The sequence below is a fragment of the Haliaeetus albicilla genome, chromosome 1 (assembly GCF_947461875.1).
Source record: "Haliaeetus albicilla chromosome 1, bHalAlb1.1, whole genome shotgun sequence".
In the NCBI taxonomy this organism is placed as follows: Eukaryota; Metazoa; Chordata; class Aves; order Accipitriformes; family Accipitridae; genus Haliaeetus; species Haliaeetus albicilla.
In genome coordinates this window covers 33973927-33988758 of record NC_091483.1, presented here as the reverse complement: position 1 = coordinate 33988758, position 14832 = coordinate 33973927, and positions in this window count along the sequence as shown.

The window sequence follows — 14832 nt, the reverse complement described above, 5'->3', positions numbered from 1 at the left end:
CTCGCTCAAAGGGCTGGTGCACCGCATCCGAGAAGTGGTGTAAGGAAGCTGTCGATGGTGACCCCAGTACACCTACGTTTCACTTCACCGAAGCCTTAGAAAATCTCACCGAGCATATACTTGCTTTTTCTTCCACTTCCAAATCTTCGGCCCTAAGTGACTGGAGTTCAGTGTGACTGTTTTCACAAGGTTCATGGTCCCAGCTCAATTTTAAGTATGGGAGGTGATGCTTTTGCAGCTGTAATTTGAGTCTTAATCGTATCACGTGCACACAAAAATTTTCATCCCAAATCAGGAACACTATGAGAAGCCCCACCTCACTCCTGCCAGATCTGCCCAACCCCTACACCTCTACTAGCATCCTCCACCATATGCTCCATTACCACTGCTACTCAAGTCTTAATCTGATACGTAGAAGTCACTTTTTCTCCAGAAAGGGAACGCTATCAAACTTCTCTATTTTGGTAGCAGAATTTAGGCACGAAAAGCCAAGAGCAGTAGGAGACAAGGCATTATAACAGATGGACCTTCAGCTTCTGTAGGGTTCAGTTATAGGGAATTTAGTTATTGGGCCTAAAAGTAGCTCATGGTCACAGGAGCGTTCCAGATGCTTTTAGAAGGCCTTGAACAGAATAAACAAGAAGATAGAAAAAGAAAGATCCCAATTAGAAAAACACAGGTGCACATTCCACGATAAAGGGAACTTGGCGCAAACAACCTCAATTCAGGGGCTTATCTCTACCAATTGGACTAAGACAAGTCCTGCATGCTCTAATTAATACGGCCAATTATGTCCTATGTTTATGCACGTGTACAGAGCGGGTATAACTAACTTTATCTTACGTTTGTGCGCATGGACAGTACCAATGTAACCAATCACCGTTTATGCTTGTGCGCGTGGACACCAAATGCTTGCATGCAGCAACCAATCAGAGTTTCTAAACAACTTAGAGAATTGTATAAAAATGATCGGCTAAGCTCAATAAAGGGACGACTTTAATCATCATATTGGTGTTCTATCGTCTGGGCACCGCACGGAATAATCCCTAAACCCTACAAGCTTCAGTACATCAGTTCATGTGCTGTATAAAATCCTGCAAGACCTACAGAAACAGCTTGTTTTTTATTGCACTCCAAAGAGAAACAGAACATGGTATAGATGAGATACAAGGTTGTGAGCTGCAACAAGCATCTTTCATCCATCATCCCATGAAGACAGCTGATGTATCCCTGGTTTTGTTTTCATTCTGAACACGTAGTGCAGAGTCTTCCTTTCGTCAGGTTTCTTCATAAGCCTTAATATTTCTATACAGTTTGTTTGGTAAACTTTCTCTTCGTTCATTCCACTACTAGTTTTAATCAACCAAGCATTCGGCAATATGTTTTATTTCTTTGTGTAAGTAGGTGTGGACTGAGAATACAAATAATTCCTTCATAATTCTGCCCTCAAGGAAAGCCTTAAAAAGAAGAACAAAAAGGCGCTCAGGAATTAAATTACATAAGGTGCTTCATCTCATCCATCCTGTGCAGCACATTCATCCTTAGTAGTGCAAGAACTAGATCTGATATTTCTATTTCCTCTCAATTTGGGGGAAAATAGGCACATTTTCAGAAAGTAAATCAAAGTGAATCAAAATCACCTTCTTTCCACATGTTGTTAAGTGGCCCAGCAATTTATATACCTTAATATATAAATTGGGTCATTGAAAGCCACTCCCTCTGTCATTCTCTACTACCCAGGCCAGTAAACATACACCCCAAATTAGAATCAAAGTGAATATTACTTGCCTTACGTAAGTATTATCTTCTGGATTTAAAGAAGCCTTTTGTTTCTCTAGCATGCAAGTGACTATGAGCATGAAATGTTGCTTTTTATTATGCTGATATAAATCTGGACAGACTTATTTAATTATCTTAGCAATAACAGCCAATCTAGTATGATAAATATCCTTGTATATTTATGGCTCTATCTCTGAAAACTTCACAAAGAAGAGCTCAGATGTTTGCAACCCCTAGCTTTTGCAAGGGTTCTTTTTTTGCCTTGTGTTTATCAAAGGCAGGCATTATGTTCTGCTGTTAAACAAAGTAACAGCTTGTCGGTTAATAAAATCATGCAGCTAGAAATAGAGAGGTAAAGGCAAGAGGGGTCAGTTACCACAGCAGAATAAAGCTTAAAATTTCAGCTGTAGTATTCAAAATAGGCAGCTCTTAAATTCTAAATCAGAGGTAAGAGGCATAGAAAGATAAAAAGGTAAAGCATGAATGTTGACACAAGAAATTCTTCGTTCTGAAAATGAGTGGGACTTAAGTGGAAAACAGAATTAAATATGGTAGGGAATTAGCATTGCATCTCCAAGGCAATTCCTATTTAAACCACATTGTGTGCAACAGCTGGGTGGGGTTTTTTTTTTAGGTTGTCTCCTCAGTACTATTAGTATCACAATAAGTTCTCCCCTGAAGCCTTTCCTGTCTGAAGAAAGGATGGTAGCAAGCAGATTGCCCACTGATCGCATTTAAAACAAATCTTTATTTAATGACACTGTTTACTTTGCATGAGCATCTAGAGCAAAAATCAATTAAGTAGTAATAAAAACTCCTTCAAGCCGTCTTGTGTTGCAGGCTAATATATTGGTTTAGTTGCTAGTGATCAAGTAAATCTATCACTATGAAAAGAATGGTTATTGACAATTGAAAAATGTTGCAGAGTAAAACCGATCAGAATTTACTGTCTTCAGGTTAAAAAATTCAAATGTAAAACTCTTCATGTGGAAACACTGGAAAGGTGTTCCCCTTGAACACTACATACGAAACTGAAAGCGTTCCCCTGTTTATTCAAAGGGTGACTCACACAGGCTCTCTGTGTTACCACAGAACTGATCGGTGATGTTCCTGAGAAGAAAGGTACCTCTGGAAACCCAAAAAGCTGCAGTATGAAAGGAAGCTATCTTAGGGCAGGCTATTCATAGGTAACATTGATTATTCCACTGCAGGGTCTTTCTACTGATGGCAGATAATCTGAAAATGGTCTTAATTTGATAAATCTGTTAACTGCGTGAAACAGTGCAGTTTTTATGCAAATATATTTCAGTCTTTGGATTTCTTACAGAACAGTTTACTATGTGCGTTGCTTTAGAGGCAACTGGGAGTTCAAACCATTTTCATAGACTTTTGCATCACAATGTTTGCATTTCTATTCCCACTCAGGTCCCTCTGTGGGTCATTGCTGTCGTCACTGACTATGCTGTAACTACCTGTGTGCATAAGCAATTTCTGAGAACTCAAAATCATGCTCAATTTCAAAAAAGGATGAGTATGACCTCTTGTTTGCTTACAGGTAAGCCTGAGGTTTAGCACATAAGTGCTCATAAGCGTTGTAATGTAACACACTAGAGCATGTACGCGCCTCACTTGCATGGTGTTTCCAGTGCTGTTTACTCAACCAAAAATTAAGCATATGTATTAACGCCTTCATACAATGAAGTTGCAAGTTATCATTTCAGAGTTAGTTTTCCAGTGGAAGCATTCTGTCTATTAATTTAAAATTCATATCCATTGTTATGCAGCAGTTGCCATTTCTAATCCATCCCTGTTGCAAAGATTTCTGCTCATGAACTGTTTTGATAGATAGAACTGGGTGATGATTATGGGCTGGGTCACTGGATGTCCACTGTCATGCCATGCAATCACAAATAGAGCTGAAGCAGGTTTGTTTGAAATTCAGAGCAATATTCTCAGTGTCTTTGTGCATAGAGTCCTTCATCTCAGATCAAAACCGGAGCAAGGACAGACCGCTTCACAGAGATAAACCTCCATGACCAGACCTAGCTCCAGCCTTTAATCTTGTGGCTTCTCCTCTGATTTACCTGCTCCTCTCTGGTATCAGGTTCTTTCTCAGAAATCTCATTTCTCTGCTGTTCCAGCCCTTGTGTTTGACACAGTCAGATCAAACAACTGGTCTAGTCCTTCCTGCTCTCAGCTCAGGTGCACACAGCACAGCGTGTACCATCTCATGTCTGCAAACTACAGGCCAAGCCATTTTCAGCTTCAGGCCAGAACATGTCCAGTGCAGGTGGATGCATCAGAGATCTAACCAAGAAAAAGGTGCATGGGCTGACACCATGGAAGAAGGAGGGCTTCTGCCCTAAATCTTAACTTTTGAACAAATTAGGCTGGAACTGAAAGCATATCTGGAAAAAACCCACATGTAGATCTCAACTGAGGTTGCTAAACCTCAAATGCCTTCTTCCAAACATGAACAATATAAACATTCTCAAAAGAGAAATTCACCAGAATATTTTAGCACAGGTGAAACATAAGATTTCTCCCCCAGAAGCTACTCAGGCATAGCTCAGCCATTTTTGGTGATTTAGTACATGTATATTTATATGTGCATGTGAGAGAGAATATTTACAAGGTTTACAATAATTCAATATATATAAAAAATGTTTTAATTGAGACAGACATATATGCCAAAATACCATGTTGGAGGTATGTACACACATACACACACATGTATATGTATATGTATATATATATATTTAAAGAAGGTTGATGTATGTCTCTGACCTGATAAATATCAGCCCAACTACACTAATCTTGACATAACTCTAACCAAAGAAAGGTCTCACAGCTTTATACCACCTCTGTTACAGGCAAAATCTGCCAGACCTCCACCTCCTTTACGTGCAGTCAAGGCTGAAGCTACAGAGACATCACATCTTTCATAGGCAATGGTAACATTTCATAAATGAATTAATTTATCTGGGCTAGAAATTCAGCGCTGAAGGGCAAAACAACTCTGTCTGTTGCACCTGGTACCTTAAGCGAAGCTGTATTCTGGAAAGCAAAGGCTTAAGTGCCAAGGAGGCCATCTAGCAGCATGTCTCTACTCAGAGACACCCAGTACATCAGATGAGGCTGACCTAAGGGTGCCTGGCAAAATCAGTATTGGTTGTTCTTTAAGATGTTTCCTATTACACAGCACCTATGGGTTGATTGTAACTGAAAGAAAGAATCATCTTCCTCACATGTGATGCAACATGTTAGCAGTTTTCTCATATAACTGAAAATTCTGATGCTAGAAAAGTGGAAATCATCATGCAGGGTCAGGTCTGACACCTGTCCTGTCCCAAATCCTGTTTGAGTGAGAGGCCAACACCAGATGTCTCCAAGGTCAATGATAAGAGTGCATGCTCTAAAGTAGCCTTGTGCAAATATAGGTATCTGAGCCAGTGCCAGTACAGCACATCATTAATTACCTGGATGGCAGCATTTCTCAAGAGATACACCAGGAAGACAGCAGCTTTAATTAGATACTGAAGTTAGTCACCAGCAAAGTGTTTAAAGTGCAAAACCCAGACAAGAGCATACTTCATTCTATCCAACTGTCTTTCCACAATTTCTAACGGAAAGTAGACATCACACAAAAGAAAAGTGGCACTTTTCATTCAGATTGCGCTTTTGCCATCAGAAGTGATAAGCATATGAGCAATCCAAACACATGACTGTATCTTCAGACAGAAATTTTTGGTTTTCATGTTGCTTGTAAACAAGTTGGCTTTATTGCTAGTAGTCTGTTATCTGATATATTTAATAAACAAAAGTTCTATTTACCTGATGTTCACCAACATTTGCTACACAAAAAGGAGATTCCCTTTTTGAACATTCAGCAGTTGCAAAAAAAAATATATAAACAATGATATACAGAACAAGTACATAAAGACTACATAGTTTCTTTTATTACATTTTGGCATATTAACCCATAGGGAAAACCTAGAGTCTTCTCTGGAAAAGGCAACACATTATTCTCTTCTCATTTCTCTGATTCCAACAAGCAAGCTTCCCAGCCAAGTAGGTCCCTTAGATACTGTTTGCTGGTACTACTCCAGTCACCAAAAACTCATGACATGGTCATCAGTTGCCTGCATTTTTTTTATAACACCAACTACAGGTCTAATTCTACTCCCATTCATGCTGACATTAAACCAGAGATTGACTCGGGGGAACCAAGAATAACAAGGGAAATATCTGTATAAGAACATTATTATTTGTTCTGGTTTCTTTGGCTCCATTATTTATTACCTGGAATCACTTATTGGAATCCTATCTTAGTGCAATCTCCAACCCAAAGGCCTGTACCTTCTTGTCTATGTTTTCATAGCCACAAAACATTTAGGCACTTGTCTTGATTTAAAATTCTTGATTTTAAGGCAAAAACTGCGCTATTAAGATTTATCTATATGCAGCACTAAGCAGGGCATAGAGTGACTGCAGGGACCTGTTTCAGATTTCTTCACAAGTGGATGTATACTCAGGCTTGGGCAATGTAGACAATCAATAGAAAAAAAAGATTGCTTTTCCTAGTTTTCATGCACAAAATAAATGTACCTGTAAATTTAATTTAATTTAAATTACCATTCCAGTTACAGCCTCAAGCTCAGATCTTGTAAAAAAAACTACCTTAGAAACATTTAATTTCTGTTAGGCTCTCCGATTTGTTTCAATTCACAAGCAGTTTGAAGCATTCACATTTGCAGTGAGGCCCAGGGGGCAGGAGAAAAAGACTCGAAAGATGACTTAAGGGATAAGTTAGTTAGATAAGGGACAAAGGGAGGACAAAGCAGCAAACATGGTGGCTGGCAGTAGTCACAATGAAAGGCCACAGTCAAATTCAAGTCAAATTTGCGTAGGCATCTCAATGAGGGGTTCGTCCAGAAAGGAATTGTAAGATGTCAGTGGGCTAAGTAGAGGTTTCTGGAGAATGACTTCTCATGCATGAGGATCAATGGGGGAGAGGGCATGAAAGGTTTTCAGACAATCTGTAATGGTCAGGTGGCACAGGCACCTGGCAGAAGGGAGGCAAGAGCTGGCATGCTGGCAGCAGGCAGGAGGTGGTCAGTTAGGTAAGGACAGGCTACAGGGAGCCTTGAGGTGTGCTGTCCAGGAAAAAGAAGGGACAGCGAGGATACACAAGAAGAGAGGTGGCATGCTGGAAGCAATGTGCTAGGAAAATTATTTCTCCAGCAGTTTATTGAGGGGGTACTGGAAAAAGATTGCATTTGTCAAAGTCAGAGTAGAAGCTGTATTTGCCAAAACCTACAAGCTGTCACATGATCAGATAATTTTAAATGTCCCAAGCCAGCAAGGTCAGAGTTACAGCAATCACATCCTACCTCTATTAGGATAAAAGTTTGTAAGTCCCAGCTGTAGGAGTGCTTGCTTCCCAGGCTGTTCATACCATCAGTGACTCAAAGGCGACTCACTGTTGGACTGAGAGATACTCAGATTTTAATGCTTGAGTGAGTGAAGTCAGTCACCCAAAGCAGCTAAACAAGTGGCTTGATTTGCAGCACTGTTGCCTGCAACAGGCCAAAATCGGTTGCTCCCCAAAACAGGGCTACTGATTTAGTTCATCTAAATAGGCTTTTTCATTTAGACATTTACGGATTTGCACTGTCCTGAAGCCACATTCAATATCCAATGTTGTGGCTCAGATCCCTCAGTAGTCATTATCCTGCTACGTGCTCTGTGTAAGAAATACAAATGATCTTGTCTGAAACAGCTGAATCTCCTTTTTTAAAACAAGTAGTCACTTCCCGGTATCTCCAGGAAAAGCATCCTAAAAGACTGGTCTGCTCTCATATTGGGGATCTGCATTTTTCCCTAGGCCAAAATACAGATTTCCTTTTGTGTTTTGAAACACAGATGCAGAACTTGTGCAGAATCAGAGTCTCAGGAGTTTATCTGCTCTTCATGGTCCTAATCTGTAGGAGATATTCAAAACCTTTTCCAAGTTAAATTTGTTTTCGCTATCAATATATTTTTGCATTCAATTCTTACTAGCACTCAAAACTGCTGATGAATGCCCCATTGTGCTTGATGTTTTACAGCCATGACCAGACAATATTCTTTGCTCAAAAGGGCTTATTATCTTGGTTTCATGACAAGATACAAACAGGGAAATAAAGCACGGATGAAGGATGTAAGAAGGAGTAGTGAGAGTGAAATAGGTGAACCACTCACAATAACGGTAATCACAGATCACTGCCTGCCTAGGTAGCAACTGCCCTGTGAAATGAGTTTAGCATCCCTGTAGCTTTTTTAGCAGTGAACTTAGAATATGGAGTGGATCGTTTCTCTTCAGCTTTCACTGTAATCTTCTCTGCTGTTTGCAGCCAAGGTCCGCATGTGTTCAACCTGTGGCTAACACACCACAAGATGCTGCCTTTATTGCTGCAATTTCAAACTTCTCTGAAAGAGACTGATCTGATTTACCATACAATGAAAAGATTCCTGGTTATGCCATTGCTCAAAAATGTCTACGTCAAGATGCATTGAACTTGATGCATCCTTTTGTACACCACACACAAACCCACTCAATATCTTCTTCCTTTCGTTGTCATCAGACACAGCACTGTTCTGGTTGGGAGCGGCAGAAGCTAACTGCTACTGTCCCTAATCAGGTGCCTCTCACAGGTAACAGTTTACATGTTTTGGCTACAATCTACATTAAGCTTTTGTATATAAACTGTTTATAAAGGGCTAATGTGTTTTCAATGTTTCAATCAATTGTTAATAATTGTTATTTACTGCTAGTATCTAACGAAGCAGTAAATTCTTTGTACCTGTGGCATACACTCCTCAATACTATCTTCTGCTGGCATCCTCATAACCATGTTATGAGTTATGAGTTATGAAAATCCCTCCAAATATTAAACTTTCAGAACTACTTCAGATGGGCATAAATCAGAATTGTAAACAATTTCCTCTTTCTATTCATGAGCCAAATGCAGCTTTCATTATTCTATGACTAGCTTGAATGCTCTGCTGAAGGAAGGCATTCCCCATCATCAACAAGCTTGTGTTTTGATTTGAAATGCCTGATGACATACTTTTAAACTGAACATTCAGCTTCCTAAATGAACTTCAATGTTCTTCACTTAAAATCATTGTGCTGAACACCTTAAAGAAATGGTATTATATTTCCATTTAGTGATTTTGAAAGGTTGTGTTTCAGTCACTGCTACTTTTGTCTATTGTGAATAATATAGCATTCACTCTGTGGGGTCATCTGTGCAGTGAGATACTAACAGCATCAATGACAAAATGAGACCTTGACACTTCATTAAGTCATCTCAGTCTAAGAACAGCATTTCCAGTGTCTTTACCTTTTTTCACAAGTCAGCTATATTGCTCCCATCCAGCATCTTCTCAACACAATGTTATAATTTTGCAGTTTTGACACATCTAGTGTGTAGGTACCGAAAACCATCCTTGCCTGCTTTTGACTTCAGTGATCTCCATTTGACTTTACCTGATTGGGGCTACCATTTAGTCGAGCTTCTGTGGAAGACTGATTCCTCACAGGAACAACAGAACTAATTTTACACATGACATAGTATGAGACGCTGAGTCAGCCAAAGCTTTGAGGTGGATCTGCCTTGTCCCTTTCCCTAAAGAACCTCCCTAAAAAAGGTCAAAATGTTCAAAAAGCCAGGTATGATGTGAGTAAAATCTAGGCAAATAAACCCAACTTACTGGTGAAGTTCAATTAGATTAGCCCAACCAATTAGCCTAGCAGAAAATAAAAATAGTTTATACTCAACTTTCTCCCCGATTGCCACATTCTGGCAGCAACTCTTTCTTCCAGACTTGTTTTCAGATTAACTTGGTGTCTTTCTGAGTTGCAGCAAGCAAGCCCTGCACATTCAGCTCTGGTCCATGTGCAGTTCTCCAGCCCCACTTGAGGCCTGGTGGCTGCTCTGAGCTCTTCAGTGCAGTTCCACAGTCCATGAGCTGCGGGCTTCTGGCTCCAGGTGGTGCTGTATGGCCCTGCCGTAGGACCTTATCTCCCTTGGCAGTCAGTAGCTCCACAAGAGAAGTTGCAATCTCCTTCTGCCTTCTCAAAGGTCTTCCTGACCCAGTCTTCTTGGCTTACAAGCAGTATCGTATTGTAAGGAAATATCCGTAGGAACAAATTGCTGCTGGGACCCAGAGTCCACAAGATACGTATTTGGAACAAAGAAGTTCTAGAGTGGAACATCTAGAGCACCTAGAACACTTTTGGAACAAACGTATTCTATAGTAGCTCCAATTTGGTCCCATGGACAGGATACCCACTAATGGAATGAGCACAGCTTCCAATTTATTTTCATCCAAAAGGAAAAGTTTGTATACTCTGAGACTGGTCTGTGATGCAAACCAGTAAGTCAGGCAGAGTGGGAGTTCTGCTTCAAAAGTGCTCTCCTGATCTGATCTAAACCAGTAATGTTGATGCACTGACAATCGTGGGAAAAAAAAAATTGTCATATGGCCTAAATCAATTTTGAGCATCATCATCCAGCAATAGAACAATGGATCCATCAATGAATTTTGTACAACACTTGTTTTCTTCCGAGTTGTACAAATGTGCACAACTACAGAATAAGCAAAGGCTCACTTTATATCAGTTAGAGAATGTCTCTTTATGGTCTATTTTGTTGCTAAAAATGTGGGATAGGTATTGTAGAAGATAATGTTCTTACATAGTATGATAAATTCAGTACACCTTTAATGAGGAATTTCCAGTATTGTCAGAAAACACAACTATTGTATTGCAATTCTGCAGCAATACTACCTCTTATTCTATGTCTATGTCAATTTTACCACTCTGAAGAGAGGAAAAAGGGGTTAGTTTTAAAGCTAATTGATATTGCTACCTTCAAATATTGCGGTAAAACACATACCAATTAATCTAAAAGCAGTAAACTGAGATTCTCAGTGATGATGTAGGAATTCTTGTATTCCTAGTGTAATATCAGTTATTGTATTCAGCAAAACAGGAGGAGGTTGAGGATTTTTTTTTTGTTAATCTTTTTCTTATTGCAAGATGCTCAGAAACATTTGAAGAGTTCTGCTCAATAAGCAGCAAGGGGTACAGGTGCATACCTGAACTATACAGTCTTTAAGCACATTTCCTGGCACAAATGTGATCCCAATACAAATTTATGGACATGATACTGAAGATAAAATCTGAATCTACTCTCTTGTGGGTGTAGATCTGAAGAAACTGCTAAGAACAGAGGAAGAAGAGGAAAAGAACTTGGGGTAGAGATAAGCTGGAAGCAGAGCTTATAACTGATTATACACATCGCTCTATTTCTCCATTTTGCCTCATCTGGTGTGATGACTGAGGTGGGTGTGATCAGCTCTGGATATGAAACTAGCAACTCCAGCTCATGAGCAAATCTGAGACTTAACAAGATTGAGGAAAGTGGGGAGAGGGGAAAGCAAGAAACCCGATTGTCTGTCTTATCTACCCACCTGCCTTCAGCAGAACAGCTAATCAGGGCAAGAACTGCAAGTGCAGTCACCTATTTTATAGTAAGCATTATGAATTTAGCCAAGGGTTTTTGAGCAGCACCTAGCTGTCATTAAGCACTTGCCAAGTAAAATTTCCTTGGAATTTTAAGGAGAGTAATTTAGCCTGCTGACAAAATAAACATAAATAGTAACCATTTCAAAACAAACGTAATAGAAAATGGTTTAGGGTTTGGGTTGGGTTGGGTTTTTTTCCCCACTTTAAACCTTGCTGACGCATTTCAAATAGATTATAAATCCATTGACTTGATAGAGTGTGTTGAAACATGTACTTCAGGAAGGGTTAAGTCCTTTCTTTGATTGAGGCCTTATAAAGTTTGAAACATAATTTTTAAAAGTGTAACATCATTCCAAGACATTTTAATGTGATGACTTAGGGGGTTTGATGTGTCAGAAAAGGATTACTGGCATTGAAAATTTGCACACCATACTGGAGGATGAAAAACTCATAAGCATAATATGAATCAGTTATATCCTCAAAGTGCATTCATGATAGGGTTTAAAGTAAACTTAGTATTACAACAGTTTTAAAGTCCTAGAGACAGCCATCTATAGAAAATGTGTAGAATATGGTCAGTAATTTCAGGACTCTTGTCAACAAACTGAGCATTAATCATACATGAAATCTGGGTTGCTCCTGTGTGTACTTTAAATTTAAGAACTTGCTGGTGTGCACTGTTGAATTGAGGAGTCTGACCTATCAGTGTTCCCATACAGAGCAATTATTTCATACAGGCAGATTACCAGACAAAACTTCTTGGAATATAACAATTTTTAAGCCTTACCATATTGAAAGATATTTTGGACTGCATGCCAGTATATATTTGCTGGCACTTCTAAATGTATAATCATTGAGAATCTTACAGCTTTAACTGAATTTTGAAGATTTTTTTTAATCTAAAAAATCTGCAGTCCTCCACTGAAAACTACCATTCCTGGAGCTGTTAATGTAGAACATAGCAGAACTTTTTTTATTAGGAATAAATTGGGGATCAGTTATTAATTCTGCTTTGGTTACCCATTGCTTCCCAAGGAAATTATTTTTGAAACACACCTGTCCTTATCCAAAGCTTGTTGGAGAAAATGGAGAACCACCCATTGATCTCCTCCATTTTGTAATCTTGTCTTCGGTGTTGAATTGCTTAATCAAGAAGTTTTCCCTTTTTGATGGGGGTAAATTAAAAAAAACCCAAAAACTTGGAAGAAGAGCAGCTTGATATCTGACATTTTGAATTCCTATGGGAAAACAGGCACATATAAGTTATGTGTCATATTTGATTTCCAGTATCATTCTTCAGTGAATATTCAGAATGGAAATCTATATTTTTCAGGTGAAAATGTTACCTGTGAGGTTTACATACTGGTTGTTAAGGTAATAGAAGAAGGAACCAGCAGAAATTTTCATCTAAGCCTAGTTCTCATTGAACTCAACACATTTTGGCTGACTAGACTGTTCAGCACCTGAAAACTGGAAAGAACATAGCAAAAGGTCAAATACAGAGAAATGTTAATCATTTGGAGAAAACAGTTGATGAGTCTGCTCAAGTTATTGAACCACTTCTTCAACCACAACTTAATGACGTACTATTCATGTCCCCCTACACAAGTCTTGTACATTAAAAAGAGAGAGACAAGGTTGTAACTCACAAAGTACAATAGAGGATAGGAGACGTAGTGACACAGCAGAGCATCTCAGAGCTTAGAGCCTGGTAAACAGATGTAGAGTTGAGCTTCTAATGGTAACAGCAGGTCACATGTTTGGAAGGAAGCCTAGAAGGTTGCAAACCAGACTGAAAGATAATTCAACCATAACTAAGTGTACTGGTTTTTCTGGGATAGAATTAAATTTCTTCGTAGTAGCTTGTATGGTGCTATGCTGTGGATTTGTGACCAAAACAGTGTTGATAACACAGAGAGGGATGTTTTAGCTATTGCTGAGCAGTGCTTGCACAGAGTCAAGGCCTTTTCTGCTTCTCACACCACCCCACCAATGAGTAGACTGGAGGTGCACAAGAAGTTGGGAGGGAACACAAGCAGGACAGTTGACCCCAACTGACCAAAGGGATATCCCTGACCATACGATGTCCTGATCAACAATAAAAGCTGGGGGGGAAAGGAGGAAGCGGGGGGACATTTGCAGTTATGGCATCTGTCTTCCCAAGTAACCATTATGTGTGATGGAGCCCTGCTGTCCTGGAGATGGCTGAACACCTGCCTGCTGATGGGAAGTGGTGAATGAATTCCTTGTTTTGCTTTGCTTGCATGCGTGGCTTTTGCTTTACCTATTAAACTGTCTTTATCTCAGCCCATGAGTTTTTGCACTTTTACCTTTCCAATTCTCTCCCCCATCCCAACGGGGGAGAGTAAGCAAGATGCTGTGTGGTGCTGAGCTGCCCACTGAGGTTAAACCATGACACTAAGGCAAAGCTTGGCGAGACTAACGTGCATGAGGCAAGCAAGTGAAGTCTTGATCTGCTCTGTAAATGACACTCACTAACAGTTTTATACAGGCTGCACCAACATAGACAAGCTAACCTTTTCCCTAGCTAAGCCTGCAAACATAAAATACCCTTGGCTAGAGAGGCCCCTTTTGTTTCCATGCATGCTTACTTAGATCTGGAAGCTCTACATCACTCTGGTCCCCTTAGCAGGGCTAAGTTTTGCTGTATAGCCTCCCAGACTGATCTCACTCTCTCCAGCAGACTGAGGTCTTTCTACACATGCCTATGCAGACATGTTGTTGAGAAAAACATATCTGATCTTCACCAGATTCTCAGCTAGAAAGAATAAGGCTGTCTTTGTGGACTTACACAAGTTTATTGCAAGAAATATCTTTCTCTCTCCTTACAATTACAAAGGAATACTGCAACAGGATCCTGCTGTTCTATTGCTTAATGCTATTCTGCTGTTTCTACCATGAATGCTAAATGCATTGCTCTCTCAGGCAGCCCTGTTCTCTCAAGCAGCTCTGGCTCTCACAGTTTTCTCCCTCCATCATATATAGGCTGTCTGAAATCTGTAATCACAATAACAGATGAAAATAGTCTCAAACCCCGCACTACAGTTTAGACAGAATGTGCCATTAGCACTTGGATCAATGTTCCATGCTAAAATATGTAATTTTCTTTGTGCATGCTCAGACCATCACCATGTTCAGTGTGGGATTTCAGTTCAATATCTGAGCTTTGTAGTATCTCCAGATTTACAAGGGTGCACATGACACAGCTGCTTCTCTGCAACAAAGCTCTTCCTGAACAGGGTGAGATATTTAAATGAACAAACCTTTTGGATCTCAGGGTAGCATAAAGAGGCTGTACAAATATTTGCAAGGCTAAAGAGAATAGCACCATGGCTCTACGGGCACCAATAGCCTTAACCGCCCTGAGTAACTTCATTTGGGGTCCCCACCCCACGCCCTCTGTGCAAGGACCTAGGAGTCCTGTTTAAACTTGGTCCCAGGCCCCAGAGCCTTGC